At 39.6% G+C, this 17436-nt stretch overlaps 1 long non-coding RNA gene across 1 annotated transcript; it reads left to right on the top strand.

Annotated features, from left to right (window-relative positions):
- Positions 1-225: 225 nt before the first annotated feature.
- LOC122161095 lies at positions 226-15136 on the top strand. The gene is made up of 3 exons (XR_006169081.1): positions 226-432; positions 1448-1519; positions 14448-15136. It is a non-coding gene; the product is annotated as an uncharacterized LOC122161095 (long non-coding RNA).
- The last annotated feature ends 2300 nt before the right edge of the window (positions 15137-17436 follow it).

Here is a 17436-nt window from a genome sequence, read left to right as displayed (position 1 = left end):
TCATCTGTGTGTCACAGAAGTTATATTTAAAAAGACAGATGACTGCAAGTTTGTTTAGGAAAACAAATCCACTAGGCTGGCTTGTATGAAATCTTTGCATATGACAGCAGCTGCTGCAACTCACAAAACACTCCTTTTTCTGTTTCTGCAATGAAAACCTCTGATTGTGCAGGGTGCCACATGTAGGTCAAAATAGCATGATTTGCTCGCTCATTCACACTCACTAGCCTGCTTCTCTCCATGTAGAGATACTCTTCTGAGTTGTGCTCTCTGCAGTGCACCTCCCTTGGAAGAGAGGGAGCCAGACTTCTGTTTCCAGTGCAACACAAATATGAATTTCTTTGTGCTCATTCACAGGGGGATGATTTTGCAAACGATCATTTACCATCAGGCTGGTTAATCATTTCATGGCTATCAGCACCCCGCCTTTCTGTGAGTACAGATTAAATCTAGCAGTCTTTTTTCCAGTAGTGCAAACCAAGATATCTTCCTCTGGAATGTGATGGGAAAGGAGTTAATGTTAGAGTCGAAGGGCATAGATCTGGAAATCCTGCTCTCCCATGGATCATTGGATATATCGCAACTGCAGATTCATTACTTCTCAGAGCTGCAACCATCCGACTTTACAGTGAATGACAATGGTTCTTTCTTCACTGCTTTTGAATATCTTCATATCCAGAAATCTCTGGCTGTCCATAAAATGGAAAGAAGATCTGTTTTATTGAGCCAACCAGCAAAATGATGAACTGCCTAAGCCCCTGCACAAAAAGGCCAAGGGAAGGGTGGTGAGAAGACCAGTTTCAACATCCAAGCAGCTGGTTTGTTACATACAGACCCCTTCATTTATTCACCCATGCATCACAATTCTTCTGGAAAAAGATGTAAAAGTGTAGTCTAATTCATTAGCCAAAATGTGCCTTAAACTCACGGATGGTGCCTGTTTGACACTCCTCTTCCAGCATACTGTAGAACTGCTGGCTCTGGATTGGTGTTGCTCTCTATGGCCTGCATCTGGCTCTCTATCTGGGAATCTTAGATGAGATTTTTGTGCTCCTTTGAAACAGAGCTCCTATAGGTGGCACTCAGTTCACTGTCTGTTTTATCAGTCCTATTTTAAGGTTCATGTTGAGCTAAGAATGAATGATGAGCACTTTGTTAATTTTGAGATAGGGACAAGATTGCAAATAGCTACTAATAGAAATCTTATAGTGCCCTGGAGGTGATGAATCAAGGCAGATTTAAGTTTAAAAACAGAAATACATATTTTTTAATGCTCGGTGGTAGAAAGTATAAATGTTTTCCTAAATCCCACTCTCTTTCATGATAAACCGAGGCAGGAAATTTTTTGTTCATTTCCACTAACATTGGTGAAGATCTACTTAATTCTCAAATGTTTTGTTATTCTTACATAAAAATTCCATTTCATATCAACATTATTGCTTTCCAGGCATCTCATTTGAGGATGATTTCTCTACATCACAGGTAGTAAAACCCAGTCGGTCTCGTTATGCAATTCAAGGTATGTGAAGCAGACAATTGCCTATAAATCTGATGCATGATGGGCATTAATTCTTCATTATATTTACTGTTTTCTTTTCATTGCTTCAGGTAGCATGACGAGCTTTTTCCCCAGGAATAAGATTTGCAGAATCTTACACTTTTCCTTGGCAGAGTGTTCTTCCTAATCTGATAATGAACATGCCTCAATATTCTCTATACATTGATGAGAATATCCTCATCATTACAATTTTTGGCTAAAGGTGCTAAAAAAATGAAATCTATTATGTTTATGTGAGAGTACAGAGTATCTTAACAGAAAAAAAATATCCAGTTTACATCAGGATTTTGGGATGTGCTGAAGTCTCTTCTTGAAAAGATAAGCAGTTTTGTAGTTCTTCAGAAACAAGGCGAGTCCTTGCATAAACCAGTCCCTTATGAGCCAGAACTGCTCAGCTAAAGGAGTTCCCTGTTCATCTGACTGGAATTGAATTTAGATACTAGGATTAAAGCATCCATAGCTGAATATCTTGGCTTTCTTGTTTTCAGGGCTTTTCAGTCACAGTTTTAATTACTGTAATTATTAATACAAAAATTGAATACATGGCTACTTTTTCCCTACTACATAGTGATTGTCAAGAGGCTCAGCACATCTGTAGTCATTTAAAAATGGAACAATTACTCAGTGAAAATCAAAAGCATTGTAGGATTTATTCTTCTTTAGAGGCTCTACCGCATCCTGTCTGCCTGTTGCAAAAAGTAACAACAAGAAATAAAGGTATAAATGTTGCTGACTTTCTGCAGCAGTGAGCATTTACACTAAGGATCTAAAGTGACTGAAGCAGGCTCATATGATGATACACAGCCAGGGGTTTTGAGATTGTGTGGTCAGGGCCTGCTGTCTCATAAATTCTATCCAGGATGCAGATACTCCTACACAGAACATTGTGTAAACTGAGATATCCTGTAATAATTTCAACTACTAGTAATCTAAGGCTTTTAGCTTAGTTCTCACTTTATTACAGACTGTTATATCTTACACTTTTGTAATAGGAATATGACATTGGGGGAGCAAAGCTAGGAGAGATTTCCCCACTCACAGGGTCCTGAGATAGCTTTGGCTTGCTATAAACCCATTCATAAATTGTTTTGTTTTTTTTTCTTTTGTCTCCACTGGAAGTCTTCCAAAACCCTGGTCCTCTCCTGCTTAGAAAACTTCTAGCTAGCCTCCTGATTTTGCTGGTAGCTGATTTATACCAATGGTTTGGGAACTGATCGTGTCCTTGCCTTTCTTGCTTGCTGCTAATACCCTGAGGTATTTAGAAAAAGCATCTGTATCACTTCAACTGTTTTATAAAGCACTTTTGGATCTATCCTACTGATGAGTCTGTCCAGATGGCCTTCAGCTATGATCTATAGTCAACTGAGTTACCCCTCACCCATTCTTTTCGTCTGCTCCCTACTGGCAGAACTTTTTGTGAGGAGGATCATACAATCTAAACCTCATCTGGTCACTTTCTACTAAAGCTTAAATAATTGAAATGTCAATAACATCCCATTTAAAATCTATTCTACTTAATCTCCCAGAGTGGTGTGTTGGCAGATAGTGAATGTCACACTACTGATGAGCAAAGGACTTGGATAACTATGAGCTTCTAATCAAGAAATTCATCTAAAATTATGTATCTGCGTAAGAAAAGCTGGCACAGAAGGGTGAAATACTCACTAAAAGCAGTTGGGTATAAAGTGATTACTAAAGCAATTCAGTGTACCAGGAACTTAACAGAACATTGGTCTCTGCAGTGATTCAGCTTTCATAAGTCTGTCTTATTCTCTGCTGCTGCAATGCTCCAGGAGAGAGGCAGTGCTGCAGCATTGGCCTCCAGCTTTGTGCTCACAGCTCTGACTTCAGGAGCAGCAGGGAGACCCAGAACTTGTTCCATGCAGGTCGGGCTCAGTGCCGTGTTGTCGTTGGGCTCTCCCATGGCTGTGCACATCTTGGTGAACCTTTGAAGCAAGGAGTCTTCAAGCCATGAATATTCCCATCTTTCAGAATTACTGTCTCATGGTATCTGCAACTTCAGACGGGCATCACGATATCAGCTGCATTTAGAATATATTTTCAGGATTTTATTTTAAGTGGTAAAAGATATTAGAATCCAGCCAGACACTCAGTAATGCCATTTTGGGATTTTACAGTTTAAGTGATTTGAATAATGACTAGAATAACAGTTTATTCTAACCATTTGAAATGCACATCAGCATGGTAACTGAGAATTTATTAATAATGTTTAGAGCTTCAACATTGCATTTCAAAGAGACTTACAAACAGTGGGTAATTAATAGCCTGATGCCACTGATCTGTCTATAAACTTCAGTTGCTGTCACAGGTCTTTTTTTCTGTGAAGTACAGTTATGATGGCTGAGATCTAAAGCACAGCTTTACAGTAGATCTCAGATATTTCTATGGGTAAACAGAAGACTTTCACTGTGGACTTATGAGATCTGAGGAAACACACCCAGCTTTCATTCCAGTCATTAGCCTCTGTTTGGCCACCGAGAAAAGGGAAGGCTTCATAGTAGTTTTTCTGGCTCTAGGTGCTGTCTGACATAAGCAGTTTCTTCCCTGATGCTTGGAGACTGCCAGGCCCCTTACAAAACCAAGCTTGGGACTGCAGCATTACTGCTTGGAAGCCGAGTGTTCAAAGGATGACACAAGTGTTTTTCAGCACATGCTTTTCAGCACCCTGAAGATATTCTCAGAAAGGCTGCTGCCTTTTCTACAGCAAGTATTGCTTAGGGCAGAGGTATGCCTGCCATAGAGCGGATAGAGCCCTAAGCAACCCCATGTTCCTGCTGCAGGGCTGGAATCAATACCACAGCCAGACAGACCTGCTGAGTTGGGTATGGATGATGCTATAGGAACATTTCACCACGTGGTGCAAGTTTAGTTGTATAATACAGACAAATTAGAGGAGAATGTGGTGGGGGGAAAGGAAACAACATAACTACAGAACTATCAAGCTGAACAACAATATCATCTCTTGCATTTCAGAAGGAGGATTGGAGAGAGGTTGACATTTTAATATTTTCTGAATTACTCTGCAATATGTTTTCTGATGAATCTAATCTGGCGCCTCTTCCAAATTGATATTTCATCCAGGAATGTTTAGGTAAATACGTTATTAAACTGGTAATTTAGATTTAGCAAGTTTTATATTTCAGTACATTTAAAAAAAAAGACAACCTAATTTCCACAGTTAAAGGAATAGGGCTCATTATTTCCCATGCATAAAGTTAAATTGTTTTACCAGCAAATCTCTGTGTTGATTTTCATTCCACATCTCAGTACTGAATGTTGTTTACACTAAAAAATGCAAGAGGAGGAGTAGGTGTTGAGGAGGCAGGCAATATATGAAAAGAGCTTTTAGACTGTGGGAGTAAATTTCTCTCTTTACTGTTGTCACTGATGGTGGCACATGATGGTGGGGTCACTATCTGAAAGCCAAGAAAAATTAGGAAAAATCATTTGTTTCAAACAGTCTTGGTAATTCTCAGTAATGAATGAAGCCAGCAGCTCTTCAGTTTTCATCTGAAGCTCTTGTGTTTTGGCATTGTTTACCAGACCACTCTGAGAAAAGTGACTAACAAAAGTGAGTTGCATAAATCCTTCCCATCTATAAACTCCAGATTATTTTGATGAAGAGGAGAAATATCTTCTCAAAAGTAACTAAATATCAACATTCATCCCCTCGTGCACTGCAGTAAGCAGTCAGGTGACCTTCAGCAAATTGCCCATCTTGAGGTCTGTTGGTAGGACCCGCACACTTAGTAGTCTTCAGGAGCCTACTCAAATCTGTGAGCACTCTGTGTGGCTGCTGAAAAGTGTAAGGAAGTGGGTGATTACTTCTGCTCTTCCTGGCAATTTACAAATGTTGATGAATAATACTTGAAGCCATAATGAGTGTTGAAGTCTGTTGCTTTGGATTGAAATTTAAAATAAACTACGTCTGCTGGAATAAGTGTTGTCTTACTTTTCTATCAACTGCAAGTTTAGAATTTGTTTATAAACATCCTTTCCATATACTGACAAGAATTACTTCTAAACAATTTGTCACCCTTGCACTCTCACCAGCTTTATTTGAAATTACATTTTGAAGCTAGGACTAAACTTATTCACACAGTTTTTCTACATAAAGATGCTGGCCTCTGCTGCTTATGGGCAGCACCACTGCCTTTCCAATGTGGGTGCTGATGGAAGAAGTAGAAAGTCAGGTTACTTGGCACTTGTCAAACTATTGCGTTATGATTCTTCAGGACAGCTGCTGAAATGGTCAGGTTAGAAGGGAAGAAGAAATTTTGTTTGGGGTAAATGGGATTTTTTATAGACATTATCTTAGGATTTTTATGTATCAGTTACTGGCAGCTGAATCTAAGGCTGTGAAAATGGTAGGTAATTTAATGTCTGATTTAGACTTTCCAACACGCTGGCCTCTGTAAAAACATCCATAATCATTGTTCATCTAAAAGAATTTTATGACAAAGGGGAAAACATCTTTAAAGAATTGTGGAATTGCTGAAAGAATTAAGACAGATCTGCTTCTCACCAGCTTGAGTTGTTGTGAAGCTGTCCCTGTTTAGTTATGGAGTAAACTAAATTTTTTGAAGGCCTACCCATTGATTTGTCTGGAAGGATTTAATAGGCACTGGCAGAGAGGACTGAGGAATTTTCTCTGGCAGTGGTCTTAGCTTGGCATCATGTAACATCAGGTTTTGTGTATCCAAAGACAAACGCATTTACTGTTACAAAGCAATCAGTCATTTAATCACTGAGGAAAGGGAACAGAAAGCTCTTCAATGTATCTGTAGCACGTTAATCTTTTCTTCTGTCAGTTCACTGTTTCGTCTTTGAGCCAGACGCGCTGTGTGTCTCCTTTGTCTACTGCATACCCTTTATTTATATTGTAGTCCTAACACTGTTAATCTGCTCAATAATTTATAAGACAGCTGACCTCAACATTAGGTGAGCTATTGAACAAACATCAGGGAGTGTTAAATTCAGTTTAGGTACTGTAGTCTGAAAACCCCTCAGAGTCCACAGGCTCCACCAAGCACACAAAAGGCATGGAACAAATAGGCCTACCTGTGCTTGTGCACATCCTTGTCTTCAGTCATTACCCAGCTGATAAATATTTAAATCACGGACTTCAGTGGGTGGACCACTTTTTGTCCTATTGTCTCTTCTTTCACTTCTGTGGCTAAAGGTATAATCTTTGCACACAGACCCTGTTTAAGTACTCTGTTACTAAGGAAACAAACTTGTCAAGCATGGACCATGTGGGAATAATGGTGATTTATTTAGAAAAGGAAAGGTTTGTCATTTTAAGCTCACTACTACAAAATTGCTTTTTGATTACCTTCAAGCTTATTGCATTGTCTTGTCACAATAAACTATGGGAACAAGTGGAAAGGTTAATAATTGTGGGCTTTGTTCTTGTCAGTTTTTCTGCAAAAGATCATGCTGGAGACCTGTACCCGTAGCTCAGAGGAACAAATTTCAGCAGAACTGAAGCAGGATCCTGGGCTCTGTTTAATTTCCTAGCTGCCTCCAAAGGCAGCATGGCTGAGATGCACAGATTTGCAGACTGGTTCCAAGGATGGACTCTGTGATACACTGCAAAGAGTAGGCAAGGTTGTAACCACATATTTCTCAGAGAGAAGAAAGACCTCGGTAGAATAGTCACAGGACCAGGAAATTTGTATTTCCTAAGCCTTGTCACTGAGGATTCCTTGTTTGTTGGAAGCAGCATTTTTTTTTCACGTAGTCAATTTAGATTTTGATAATCAGATTGAAAAACAATTCTAAATTACATCAGTGTGCTTTGAGCTGGGTCTGAGTGATACGGTCGTTTTCTCAACAGAAATTATTATGAATTAAGGAACTTCCTGCTCTAGAAAGTGGATCACCTTATTGCCCTACAATGTGTTCCCCAGGAAATACTGTTCTACTGTGAGGTGCCTAAAGCATAAAGCATTAGAATGTTTGATGAAGAAAAGAGTGAAAGATTCGTGATTTTGCTCAGTTTGTGAGTAAATTAAGGAACCTTTGGCATTAATAAATCACACTAAAGACTCCTGTGTTTTCAGATTATGACAAACATTTAGCATGGTGGAGGATTTTTGAAGTGGAAGTTTGTTAGTTTTTATGATTTGGAGTAGTGAACAAAAACAGTACGTCATTTGGAAAATGAAAAGGCTTTGTGTTGGCTTTTCTTAGTGCGAAATGATGAATCCTTTTGAAAGTTTTATTGGAGAGATTTTAAGAATATTTGAAATCTAAATCCTTCACGGGACTGAAGGGGAATTAATTTTTATTCGCAGTTCACATTTTGACTTTTTATTCTTATCTGGAGTGACAACACAAAATGATCTTGAAGTACATCCCAGTTGAGGAAAAATATTTCCTACATACTTCTTGGAGATCTTGCCACTGTCTCTCAGTAACAGCGGGCTTCCCTGCTTTCCAGAAACCCCTGAGGACTGATGGAAGGAGGAAAAAAAAGAGCCTTGTTAATCTTTTCACAGTCTTTTCCCATGTGAGACTACTTGCCTCACATTTTCCTAGAAAATGAATAATACAGTAGTAAAGGATGCAGCATTAAGTATTTATGGCAAATTAAAACTCATCTCCAGGACAATTTAGATAATAGGAACGTGGACCACACCTGTTCTATTCTTCACAGGAGCAAAGTTTTGAGGAATTATTTATCAGTCTAAGTTATTTTCATTAGCTACAAATACGGGTAAAAAATAAATTAGTCATCACATAATGGGAGTTATATGTTGTAATTATGAGCAATTCGGAATTATTTGCTATATTAAAGTCAGGCTGGATGGCACTTAAAGTTAATGAATGAGTTCCTGCCATTGTACTACAGAATCTATATTGAGACATCGTACTGAAGCTATGTAATGGAATGCACTGAAATTTGGTCAGTAGTTTTTCTGGAATAATACATCAGGCAGTAGCATATCTATCTGTAAGTTGGGAATGAGCAAAGATATTGTAGATGTTCTGTAGTACATCAGCTGCTGTGTTCTTCAGTTACTGTGCTGGATCCAGGTTCCTAAATAGGACTTCAAAAACATGAGAATTTGACTCAAGCTTTTGAATTTTTATGTGTCTGTTCTGACACTGGGCTCCAGATTAAAGCCCATGAGTGACGAGCTTTTTTCTTACTTAATGGGAGCTGCTGTTCTGAAAACGAGGACTAGATGAATGATTGAATTTTTGAGTTTTTCCTTAAGAAATGTAAAATGAATTAAAATCCATTGTCAAGTTAGCCAAATGATTTGCATTTTTTAAATTGAACATAGATAAATATGTTCTTGAAAATCCAGTTTTAAAACGAAAAGCCAAGAAAGTCATTTGGAGGGGAATGATTAGTATAATCTACAATTTATTCCTGGATCTGGTGTTTGCAATGTCCCTGCATTGTGAGAAGAGCAGAGACAAAAAGGATGTGAGGGGTTTGTGGAGTGAGCCTACAGCTCCTGTTGCCTCACACCATGGCTGAGTGCAGATAAATTTTTTAATTTTCATATTTGTAAGGTATGGTTGACAGCTGATCACAAAAGTAAGCGACTGTCATACTATCAAAGCTCTTCCAAGCACTGCAGCCTTTATCTCTGGCTTCCATTGCTAACAAGAATCAGTTTCCTAGCTCTAGCACATGCTCTTTTCCAAAGGTTTCTTTTCTACACATACAGGGAGAAAATGTTATCTTCCCTCAAGAAGTGGCTAAAATAATCCTCTTGGGAATGAGAAGCTGTCTTCAGAAATGTTGCTGTTATGAGAAGATTTTTCTGTGGTGTTTCTCCTTCGCTTCTGGAGATAATACCTCCCTTCCATTTTTTTTCCCATGTATGTCTGACTCTGCTTCATAGCCATGGGCAAACAATGAAATCACTCTTTTTCAGACTTCTGGTTTGGCTTGGATGTGCAAATGTGTGAGCATTCAATTCTAAACAAAAAGAGATTTAGGTGGAAGCCTCAGAAAAAAGCCTTTTCCTCTCAAAAACAGCATCCTTCATTTGTTAGCCCCACACTCAATGTAGGACTGACAGCACTTTCCAGAGAGGAGTCTCCAGCCTTTGGCCACGCTTCTAGCCTGGGAAGAACTGCTCAGCCATGAAATGGGCTTCCACTAAAGATGAATTCTAAGCAAAAGGTACTGTGGGCTTTTTAAGTGGATACCAATGGATGATTAAGTAACTTGATTTTGTTTGTAGTTTTGTTCAGTCTAAACGTTTTGCATACATTCTTGTTATGGCATATAGATGTTAGAGGCAGTTGTGGCAATCATGTCTCAACCTTGTGACTATGATTTAAAATGCACTGACAGAAGTGATAAGAAATAAAAAAATAATTCACTGTTAGGCTTATGAGACACAGAAGCAGTCAGCCAGCAGTCTGCCTGCCCTTCAGTCTGCCCAGCCACTACTTGTACAAATATCTTGTCCCAAGAGATGAACACAACGCTCTGCCTTGCTTGTTGTTGGAAGCAGGGCCAGAGAGCCACAGCAGCATGGTGAGGACAGTTGCCCTCAGAAAGCCACCAAAGCAGAGATTCTTGAATAGTTCATACATCTTCACCAAAAAGTACTTTGTGCCTTGAAACAACTGCAGTGTCAACCAGTATTAAAAAAAAAAACAGAGCACACTGCAATAAAAGAACACAATAAAAGGGATGAAAGTCACTTGTGTTAATGGAGGAAGAAACCTCTATTTTCAATCTTTATTTTGTGACACTGTAATTGATTTATTCTCTCAGTGGTGTGGGACTGGCATTGCTCCTGGATTCTCCTCTGTTGCCTACAGCTCCTACTGCTCTAATCTCTTCAGGTTACTTTGCAGCTTGATTAGGTCCTGCTGTGTGTGTGTTATACCTCCTCAGTAGAGCTGCCACCCGTACATTTGATCACAGTTGAATTCCAGCTGTAAGAAACACCCAACAAAGTTGTGTCATGTAGGGAACAGAGTTGTTTGGGTTCCTGTTGCTATAGCTACAATGTCTAAAAAGCCTTGGGAAACCCTGGCTGGAGTTTAGTAGGATGTGACATTACTTAAAAACTACTTCATTGTGAAGATGAAAGTAGACCTGTGAACCCCTAGTGATCCCATCAGACTTAGTCTGAGAGCAACTGCTGAAAGGGACAAGTGTCCATATCTGAGAATTCTATGTGTTTCACGTACGTCATTTACATTTTTATGTTGAATTCATTATGTAGCAAAGAGTAGAAAGGCAGCATTTTCTACTGATAGTTTCCTGTTTCATCTTCAATAGGATATCTTTTATATAGGAGCAGAGGCGTGCTGTTCTCCAACTTGTCATTGTCTTCATTCCCCTTTCTGAATTCCTTCTAAAGACAGTGGAAAGAAATAGACAGCTATGTAGAGTGACTCATTCCATTCGTTTTAAGACTGTGTAGTGTTTTAGGGGTTGGCCGATCCTTTCCTCACTGACTACACTGAGAACTTAATTTAGAATTGACACCTTGCTGAAGTTAGACTGAAAATATTAGGTGAGATAAATCCCATTAAGTGCCCAGGCTTCCTCACCTTGTCAGCAGCTCCATCTTCAGGGCCAAATGCTGCACTCTGCTGCTCGTGGCATGGCTTTGCTCAGAGGGGAGGTTTGTGGCTTTAGCAGCCTGCTTCTTAGTTTTCTCCCTGACAGCAATGATAGCATTTGCACTCAAGCAGTTCAGTTTAAAGAGCCAAGGATTAATTTTATTTTTTTTCCCCCCATAATGGGAAATTTAAGTTCCCTGTTTGTGCTTTACAGCTCTGTGCTTGAACTCTGTGCAGTTTTAGAAGCTGATGCAACATTGCACTGCAAATAAAGTCACAGAAAACATTCATAGAAGAACATAGTTGGAAGGAATCATGAAAGCTGTTTTTCCTGTTCCAAGAAAACACCTAGAATTATGCAGATGTTATCAGCCACACTACAGTTAGAATACTATCACTTTGCAGGGTCTCAAATACCACAGTCATACAAAAGCTTTGTGACTGAATACCCAGGGGAGACTGGCTGGGAACTCAGACATATTGGCTCCACGTGTCTGTAGCTCACCTTCTTTAAAAACATATGTTTTCTTTCTGAGTTGTTCTGATTTCCAGAACCATAAACTACTTTTCAGGCCTTTCTAACATTATAATTGTTACCTGCAGACGAGAAATGATTTACTGGAGAATAAAAAAAGTTCATCTTCATGAGGTGAGCCTCTGTAAATAACTTAGATGTAATTTCATACAGGTAGATGGCATCGTTTCAATTTTTCTATGCTCCAGTGGCAGTTGGCCCAGCAGAGTGAATTAAAGGGAGGAGATAGGATGTCTTACAAATAAATCCACTTTCATTTCTATATGTGAATTGATTGTATTCTATTTACCTAGCCATAATCCAGATCCTAGATAATCAAGGCTTTGGCTTGCTGCGCTACATTCAGTTATTCTCAACAAGTTGTAAGGAAGGAATGCAGTATGCTGGCTTATTTTATAAACCTCCTAAGCTAAGATAGAGTAAATAGCAGAAGTTTGCTGTTGCTGAAAGACAGCCTGCCAGGATTGCATGTCCCAGAAAACATCATTATAACTACTATGTAGGGAATACCAGGGTACCTTGGGGTCACAAAATGTAAGGTTCAAGTTAGGAAGTCACTGTTGAGTGCCAAATTAAATCTCCTTTAGGTAAGAGTGTTATCAAGGAGATGAAACAAAAAACTTTTCTGGTTTTAAAATAAAGTGTGTAGTGGGAGAGGGGAGGAGGGCAGGGGCTAGGAGTGTTGGCAAGGCTGGAAATGGATTGGTTCTGATATTTAGTTCTAAATCATTTCTGATAGCCTGAATGGACAGATCATAAAGATCTTAATTTCCAGATGAGTTCATACGATGTCTTTTGTGATGACTCAGCTGATTAACAGGATCACATAGATTGATACCAATTTGACTGCTAATTCATGTACAATTGCTCTGAAATTTTAACCCTATTGCTGCTGACAGGCTTCATTTTAATACTTTCTATTTGCAAGAAGACTGGAAATGGCCTTTGTCTCACATTTCTCCTGTCCCCTCCAGTATCTCCTTACTTACAATATTAGCTTATCTTAAGTGGTGCCATTTTTCCTTGAATATGAACGGGGCATTCTCATTTTGAAAATAAGCCCTTTTACATTGTTTTAATATGTTCCCATCTTCCTTTTCAAGCTCCCAAAAAAGGTCCTTCACTCTTTTGTGACAAAGTAGTGACAATTTCCTACTTTGTAAGCCAGGTTGGCACATAAATAAATAGAGCAGCCTCATTAGTGTGTATTCTCAGCTGTCAGTAACGGCTGACAGTTGCAGCTTTGTGTATTATAACCTACTTTATTCAGCAAGGGTGAGTTAGGATGCAAGGGCTATTCCCTGCGCTGCTTGAAAAGTGCCAGAACACCTTTAGCTTCCAGCTGGAAGAACCACCAGAGAGTAGCAGGAGGAATCTTAGTTTAAACACCTCATTTGAAGGTCAGAACCTCTAACAGTGTAGCAAAAGTACATTGCAGTGTCAGCATTGGTTATGAGCTCAGAGCCTGATGTAGGGCTCAAAACCATGACCTTCTACACCAGAGGCAAGAGTGCTACCAGCTGAGCCAATCTGACATTAATTAAACCCTCATTAAAAGTGAGGGCTTTTTTCCTGGTTAGAAATGTGATTTCCACTGCAAGATTTTATCATGCATATTTTATTACAAATTTTAGCATGTGGATTGTAGACCCTGTACTGATCTCTTGGAACCACTGTACGTGGCATATGTTTCATGCAGATGGGAAATAGAAAAGAAAGAGTAATATACATATTCATCTGTTCTAGTTTGTAAGATAGGTGGCTATGTTATGGCAGACAGGGACAGCTTAAAGGTTAAAGTTTATTGTCTATTATCATATACTGATATGGGGAAATATTCCATGTAATGCTAACAAGGCATAAACACACAAACCTCAAGATTTAAGATCTTCTGCATGTGAGTTCTCAGTATTGCCAGTGTTTGAGTATCACTTGGCCTTTGGATCTGGGAAAACTCATGAGCCCTTTCTGCTTTCTGTTGCATTTCTGAGAAGGCTGTTTACTCATGAGCCTGATTTACCTGCAGTTTAACAAGCATTTTCTTTAAACCAACCAAGACTTAACAGAAAAAAAGGGAAAGCAGCAAGACAAAGTTCAACATTAACAGTGTCTTCATTTCTATCAGTATCTGAGTGATTTATCAGAATTACTGAAACTCGTTCCAATCAGGTGCTGCAGGGGTTGGCAATGTCTGGCTACCTGGGTAATGTCTAAAAGCATTCATACCTGGGTCAGCTTTCATTTTGTTGTTTATTTTGTGTTTAAACTCTAAACCTCATCCAGTCTCCCCACTGGGAAGGTCTTGAAACAACTTTGTAGCTAGATGCTGGTTCACATCATTTAGCATACATACATAGGAGCTCACTATCAAAGTGCTGCCTGACAGCGCACCCTTCCCTCCTGCTCTGGCACTAAGAATCATGTCCCTAAGTGACAGGACTTTCAATTTTGAAAGCAGGGACCCCTGAGCCATATGAATTACTTCCAGTAGAGGACAGCACTTCTTCCAGCTCTGATCATTGGTTTACTGTCAGCTGGGCATGGGATGTGAAGAAAACTTGTACACCTGTGATGTTTTGGTGTCCACAGAAAGCACCTAATTTAACTAACAATGCCCTAAATAAACAGCAAACCTTCACTTTATCACTCTTAATACGTAATACTCTTTTAAACAACGACTTCAACAATCTGACTTTCCTTTGTTTGGGTATTTTGATGTTCTCTTCCATCTGGATCACAGCTTTCAGTTTCAGTTATACATTTTCCTTCCTTCCTTTCTAGCAGGCAGCTCAGAGCCAAACCTCTGCTCCTGTCTTTTTTTCTGTGAAGACAAGACTCATCACCTGGGATTTGTTGACCTGCAGAGGAAAGAAGCTGATCTTTCTTCTCAGCTCTGTGGGAGTCCCTAATGCCAAGACACACTTCACTGGGAAATCAATATAAATAAAAAGCAGTGAAATGTCTTTGTTGTGAAGCAACCTCTTTGCATCGCTTGTGAGCTCATGCAGAGGGCACATCCCAATCGCCAGCCTAACTGAGCAAGTAGCAACACCATCGATTCAGAGTCCATCTTACTTCACATCCTCTCCTGCACATCGATTCAGCCTTATTCCCCATCTCAGCTTGTCCCCTATGGTCAATTGATTAATCATCAATATTACTCACCAAAGGCAGCTACAATTAAACAGGCATTAGATGACTTCCCCTCACGTTTAATAGCACCGAGCTCAATCAGATACCTAACACTTTGCCTTCCTTGGAAAATTTTAACCGATATCCAGTTGAAATCAAATTCTGTAAATTTGGCAGGGCAATTGATCACAGTGCACAAAGGTTCAGACTACTGAATTTCCAGAATGTGAGCCTGTAGGTTTCTGTGCAGAGCAGCATTTCAGTTCTTGGAACCTCTTTTTGTTTAATATTGTCATGAGATGTACTGTGGCACTGTATAATACAATAATGATGTTGGTCACATTACACACAGCCTTTGTATTTCATGTTGTTTCTGTATGTCACGTTGTCAGCACACACAACAGCAAATATTTTAATATCAAAAACTGATGTAACAGTGACTTCAGCTCATAAAGGCATACCTGAGTTAGCTGTAAACTAACTAGTCCTCTCCAATTAGCAAAATGCTCTAGTGGCAAAGGCAGCACCTGCTGCAAACCCTGCTGCAAGGCTGGATGGCTGGGCATCTTGTTAAGCTACGGCCTTGGTCATCTTGTACCTTCTTGCTATTGACAGTTCAGTTGTGTGTTGCTATAACTGAGATGTGGATGTTTCTGGGTTCAATTCAAAATAAACATCTTTACATAATAATGTAAAGGAATCAGTAAATATATGGACCGATAAGTGTTGTATGAAACAGGGGGAGGAGGATGTGCACAGGGGTGGCTGTCTGTCTTCCCCCATGGGTACTGACCATGTGAGACTCTCTAGAGGGTGGCATTGACCACTTCAGCCACTGGCTGACAGTGCTATGGGAAGGGAGGCCCCCATCTTACATTTGCATAGAAATAAGTACGATATCTCAGGCTTAGACTTTGCATTAATTCATACGTAGATAATAAAAAGCCACTGAACTTCCACCTTCTGCTCTCTGCTAAATGGAGGTATTTCATGTTGCCTTTGGCCAGGTGCAAATAGATGTGTAAGGCTGTGCAAGATGAGAGTTGTCTTGTTCACAGAGTATTTCGAACCCTCTGTCACTTCCACAAGACTGTTGCAGCTACATGGCTCAGTGTAAAACAGTAAACCCACTCATTCTCTGCAGACGCTGAAATTGTTCCTGTTTACCATTGTGAGGGTAGGAATTATCTGTTAAACTCTGTAGTCAGTTGATTTTAACAATTTTGAAAAAACTCAGAGAAATGGAGAAAAGTATTTTTAGATGTGAAGCGACAAAGCAAATTGTCTTTATCAGAGCCTGGTGGAAGTTTCTTTTCTTGTACGCATTCATCATCCAAAGACTCACTGTTTCTATAAATTTCCTGCTTGGCAAGTTTTCTATCCACAGATTTCTAAGGGGTTGAAGCCCTAGAACATATATTTAGCGCCTGCCGACAGGTCCCTAATTATGGCTTGATTAATCACAGCAGTGCCTGCACCTGTCTGTGCAAAACATCTTCATTTTTGCTTTGTGACCCGTGCAGGATCGGGGAACACATCTAACAACGGCTGTGGAAACACCCAGCTTTGTTTTCTTCCCTGCTGTTAGTTCTGCTTCTGCTCAGACCAGAACAATTATTTCTGTTTTGAGGGGTGGGAGGGATTCTTCCTTTGCTGCAGTTTCTGGAGAGGCTGGAGTGCACTTGGAAGCATTTCTTAGGAACTGAAAAGGGCCAAAACCTGATTGCCTTTAGAGACAATTTTTGTACGCCCTTCCTTCCACAGAAATGAGCTCCCATCAACCCCAGTGACATCGATGGGAAAGCTCACAGAATTTCCCCTAGATATGGACAAAATTTCTTAGTCTTTTGAAAGCCATTAAGCGCATCAGAAAACCTCATAGGTCTTGAATTGCTGCAGGCTTATAGAGATATGCAGAACTCTGGCTTGGATTGGTTTTCTTTTTTGAGCAAATGCAATTTTTTTTTTCCTTTTTGCTTTATTTTGAAAAAAGCCTAGGGGATTGTTAAGGGTAAAGGAGGACATTTTCTATGGTGTAGGACTGGGTAGTTGGCACAGGCCTCATCTCAGTGCCTTGAATAAGGGAAGAAATTCATAGGGCACTTGAGGGGAACTTCAAGCCTTTTCCTACTGAGAAATACAAAGACCAGAGAACCCAGTGAACAGACTTTGCTGGGAAGGGACTCAAAGAAGAGGTTAGAGAATAGTTTTCTGCAGAGAGCCCTTTTCTTATTTTTCAGAGAAAGACTGAAAAAAGGGAGACACTTGGAAGGTTTCCAGAGAAAACTGAGAAAGAAATGCCTTTTTATACCACTGAGATGTAAAGACTCAGCTGAAACTACCCTAAGCAAAGAATGGGAGCAAAACACGTAAGATTTCACCTGAGGCACTGAGTGATCACTTTTCAGTTTGGCAATCAAAGAGTAAACCTGGAGGAAATACATGTGGTGTGGATCAAACCAAAGTAGATCTGATGTTCTGCATCCTGAAATTAAAACCAGGAAGTTAATTAGTACAATGCAGAACATTTTTTTGTCTTTGGGTTGAAATATTTTCTTTTCAGGATCTTGTAAAAATAGCCAAGGAAATGAAAGGTTTCATTGACCACATTGGAGGAACTTTGGAATGTCTTTATTTT

This window comes from Centrocercus urophasianus, unplaced genomic scaffold (assembly GCF_019232065.1).
Source record: "Centrocercus urophasianus isolate 14NV4802_14NV808 unplaced genomic scaffold, USGS_Curo_1.0 seq_18, whole genome shotgun sequence".
Classification (NCBI taxonomy): domain Eukaryota; kingdom Metazoa; phylum Chordata; class Aves; order Galliformes; family Phasianidae; genus Centrocercus; species Centrocercus urophasianus.
Note: the sequence above shows the minus strand (reverse complement) of the source record. Positions and strands in the feature narration are given on the sequence as shown.